A 5,148-nucleotide genomic window follows, 5' to 3' on the forward strand; every position below is an offset into this window, starting at 1 on the left:
CGTAATATGCAGCGATTGCTAACATTATTCGAATAGACTTTAGCATTGCAACTGGTGAAAAGGTTTCATCGTAATCCACACCGTGGACTTGCCTGTAACCTTTTGCAACCAATCTAGCTTTGAAAACTTCAAGTTTCCCATCCTTGTCCTTTTTCAGTTTGAAAACCCATTTGCTTCCAATGGCTTGGTAGCCATCTGGCAAATCGACCAAATCCCATACTTGGTTTTCAGACATGGAGTCTAATTCAGATTGCATGGCTTCTTGCCATTGCTTGGAGCTAGGGCTCGTCATAGCTTGCTTGTAAGTCGCAGGTTCATCACTTTCAAGTAATAGAACGTCATAGCTCTCGTTCGTCAAAATACCTAAGTACCTTTCCGGTTGAGATCTATATCTTTGCGATCTACGCGGGGTAACATTTCTAGATTGACCATGATTCTCACCAGATTCTTCTAAAGATCTCTGAGTTTCATCCTGAATGTCATCTTGAGCATTCTCTAGAGTTTGTTGTTCGACTCGAATTTCTTCGAGGTCTACTTTTCTCCCACTTGTCATTTTGGAAATGTGATCTTTCTCCAAAAAGACACCATCTCGAGCAACACACACTTTGTTCTCAGATGTATTGTAGAAGTAATACCCCTTTGTTTCCTTTGGATAGCCCACAAGGATACATTTGTCAGATTTTGGATGAAGTTTGTCTGAAATTAATCGTTTGACGTATACTTCACATCCCCAAATCTTAAGAAAAGACACATTTGGAGGCTTTCCAAACCATAATTCGTATGGAGTCTTTTCGACAGCTTTAGACGGAGCTCTGTTTATAGTGAGTGCAGCTGTATTTAGTGCATGTCCCCAAAATTCTAATGGAAGTTCGGCCTGACCCATCATTGACCTGACCATGTCTAGCAAGGTTCTGTTCCTCCGTTCTGACACACCGTTCCATTGTGGTGTTCCAGGAGGAGTCAATTCTGATAGAATTCCACATTCTTTCAGATGGTCATCAAATTCATAGCTCAGATATTCACCGCCTCTATCAGACCGCAGTGCCTTAATCTTCTTGCCTAATTGATTCTCTACTTCACTCTGAAATTCCTTGAATTTGTCAAAGGATTCAGACTTATGCTTCATTAGGTAGACATAACCATACCTACTGAAGTCATCAGTGAAAGTGATAAAGTAGCTGAAACCACCTCTAGCATTTGTACTCATTGGTCCACATACATCTGTATGGATTAAACCCAATAGTTCATTTGCTCTTTCTCCAACTTTAGAGAAAGGTTGCTTTGTCATTTTTCCAAGTAAACATGATTCGCATTTACCATAATCCTCTAAGTCAAATGGTTCTAGAATTCCTTCCCTTTGAAGTCTTTCTAAGCGTTTCAAGTTTATATGGCCTAATCGGCAATGCCACAGATAGGTGAGATCTGAATCATCCTTTTTGGCCTTTTTGGTATTTATGTTATATACTTGTTTGTCGTGATCTAATAAATAAAGTCCATTGACTAATCTAGCAGATCCATAAAACATCTCTTTAAAATAAAACGAACAACTATTGTCTTTTATTATAAAGGAAAATCCCTTAGCATCTAAGCAAGAAACCGAAATGATGTTTTTAGTAAGACTTGGAACATGGAAACATTCTTCCAGTTCCAAAACTAGCCCGGAGGGCAACGACAAATAGTAAGTTCCTACAGCTAATGCAGCAATCCGTGCTCCATTTCCCACTCGTAGGTCGACTTCACCCTTGCTTAACTTTCTACTTCTTCTTAGTCCCTGTGGATTGGAACATAAGTGTGAGCCACAACCTGTATCTAATACCCAAGAAGTTGAATTAGCAAGTATACAGTCTATAACGAAAATACCTGAAGATGGAACGACTGTTCCGTTCTTCTGATCTTCCTTTAGCTTCAAGCAATCTCTCTTCCAATGCCCCTTCTTCTTGCAGTAGAAGCATTCGGATTCAGAAGTGGGTTGACTGACCTTCCTCTTTGCAGATTTGGCGCCAGTTTGCTTAGTTGGGCTGGCCTTGTTGCCACCTTTCTTAGCATTCCTCTTCTTTCCAGATTTCTTGAACTTGCCCCCACGCACCATAAGCACATCCTGCTTATCACTTTTGAGCGTCTTTTCAGCGGTCTTCAGCATACCGTGAAGCTCAGTGAGCGTTTTGTCCAGACTATTCATACTGTAGTTCAGTTTGAACTGATCATACCCGCTATGAAGAGAATGGAGGATGGTGTCTATAGCCATTTCCTGAGAAAATTGCTGATCCAGCCGACTCATATTCTCAATGAGTCCAATCATTTTGAGAACATGTGGACTTACGGGCTCGCCTTTCTTAAGCTTGGTCTCAAGAATTTGCCTATGAGTCTCGAATCTTTCGACTCGAGCCAGATCTTGGAACATGTTCTTCAACTCACTGATGATTGTGAAAGCATCTGAGTTGATGAACGTTTTCTGCAGATCCGCACTCATAGTGGCGAGCATTAGACATTTCACATCCTTGTTGGCATCAATCCAACGATTGAGGGCTGCCTGAGTGATCCCGTCGCCTGGAGCTTCGGGCATCGCCTCATCTAGGACATACTCCTTTTCTTCCTGCATAAGAACTATTTGCAAGTTCCTTTGCCAGTCAAGGAAGTTTTTCCCGTTCAACTTCTCCTTTTCGAGAATTGATCGAATGTTGAATGAATTGTTGTTTGCCATATTAAAAACTACAATTGAAAAGAATAAACAAATAAATAACCATTCACAGTTTCTCTTAATAAACTTAAATTCTAGCATACATGCATAATTCAATGTTTATTAAGCATTTTATTCAAGTTATGTGTTCCGGCAGGTGTGAATAAAATGATTCCAAGATCCTAAAATCATTGAAGAACTAAGCACAGTTTGTCGACTTAATCCTAGAACATCTTAGGTAAGCAAAAGCCTTTTGCTAATAGTCTAGAAACTATTCTTGGTTGATAGGTACGTCTAAGAACTTATTAGGTAAACCTATCGAATTTGCCACGACATAAAAGGACTCCTTACTTATATCGTTGAGTTTCACCAAAACTAACATGTACTCACAATTATTTGTGTACCTTGCCCCTTTAGGACCAATAAGTAACACCTCGCTGAGCGAAAACTATTACTAGATTGATGTAAAGGATATCCAAGCAAGTGTATATTTTGGCATGGCACCTTTTAACTCAATTTTTAAGTTTGGAACTTAAGGCTCTTACTATGTTGGTTAGATTTTAAGTGAACTAAAATCCTTAATCATGCAACATAATCAAGCTTTTGATCTCATGCATTTTAAGACATATTTAAAGCAATAAATAACTTAAAACATGCATAAGATATTTGTGATCTAGTATGGCCCGACTTCATCTTGAAGCTTTGACTTCAAAGTCTGTCTTGAAAATCTCCGTGGGAGGCACCATTTTCTTCAAATAGGATAAGCTATAACTAATTACAACTATTTGATGGTACGCAGACCATATTTGAATTGAAAAATAACTTTGGTGCTTTAGACCAATTACATTCAAATTAATGGTACGCAGACCATATTTTCTATCCTATTTGGGCCATACTAGTCACTTCATAACCTGCAAAATAGTACATATACAATATATACCATTCACCCATTCATTATCATGAATGGCCCACATAGCTGGTTAGTAAAACACATTATGCATCACGTAAACATTTGCAGCAATTAATCAAGGGCACCAATAATCTACCAATTATTCAGTCCTTATTAATTCTAATCGAGTTGTTTTAACCTTAAGGATTTGTAGACCTAATCAAGAGTTTATGACTAAAAAGCGCTCCCACTCAAACCAATAAATTCATATGCTTTACTAATTTTAAACATAAAATTGTATTTCTAGTCTAACCGGAAACATACAAATTTAATTAAAATTTAAAGCTCATATAAATTTATAATTGAATCCAAAAATTTAATTTAATTTCAGTCGTATTTAAATTAATTCATGATTTTAATTTTAGTAAAATAATTAGAATAAATAACATTTATTATAATTATAATATTCAAAATTAAAATCCAAGAAAATAATTCAAATTATTAATTTTAAAATTAATTAAAATTACGTGAACTGAAATTTTCAAATTAAACATTCAAAACGATCTAATCGTAACGCAAACACCCTACGCGTTGCACGCCCATGGGCCGTACGCACACAGCCATTGCTGGCTATGTGCGCGCAGCCCATGCGCTCGTCGCATAGCTGTTGCTGTCTCATCGCAAGCCTCCGCACAGCGCCCCATCGCACGCGAGCTATCGCTCGCAGTGCGCGCGCGAGATCGCTCGCTGGGCGCGCTGGCTCGCTCGCTGGCGCGCGAGATCGCTCGCTGGCGCGCGAGATCGCTCGCTGGTGCGCGCGAGCCATCGCTCGCTGGCGCGCGAGATCGCTCGCTGGTGCGCGCGAGCCATCGCTCGCTGGTGCGCGACATCGCTCGCTGGGCGGGCGACGTCGCGCGCTGTGCGCGCGAGTGATGCTGTGCGCAGCGCTCGTGGCACGCGAGCTTGCGCTCGCTGCGCGCGAGGCTGCGCGCACTTGTGCGAGGCAGCGCGCGTTGTGGCGCAGCTCGCTTGCTGCCCACACGCGACTGCCTTGGCTCGCCCCTCGCCCATGCCCATACGTTCATTGCTCGTGGCACACGACACAAGGCAGGGCTGCTGCCTTGCGCTCGTGCACTACGCCCTTGCTCATTGCATTCGTGCCGCACGGGCGACGAGCTCCCTTGCTCGTCGTCGCATGCCCGCATTATACAACACCCCTTAAGGGTAACACGAAGCGTCCATTGCTTCGTGCGTGCAAGTTATTTGAACGAATCGCATAAAAATTTAAAATTTATATTTAAAATTAATGAGAAATTAATAAATATTATTAATTTCATAATTTTAGGGCGAAAAAATCGAAAATTTATTATCCAATTGATTTCCGATTGTTATGGATTCAAGTCTAGGTCATAAAAATTTAAAATTTATCGTAAATTTACAATTTTTATGGTGGTTTTTAATCATAGGTTTCTAATTAAATTACAATTAATTATGAAAATCAAATTAATTCTAAATTATTCTAATTTTCAACAAATTAATCATAATTACAAATTAGATTGCATAATTAACAAGACTAGGCATT

This window comes from Spinacia oleracea, chromosome 1 (assembly GCF_020520425.1).
Source record: "Spinacia oleracea cultivar Varoflay chromosome 1, BTI_SOV_V1, whole genome shotgun sequence".
Lineage (NCBI taxonomy): Eukaryota > Viridiplantae > Streptophyta > Magnoliopsida > Caryophyllales > Amaranthaceae > Spinacia > Spinacia oleracea.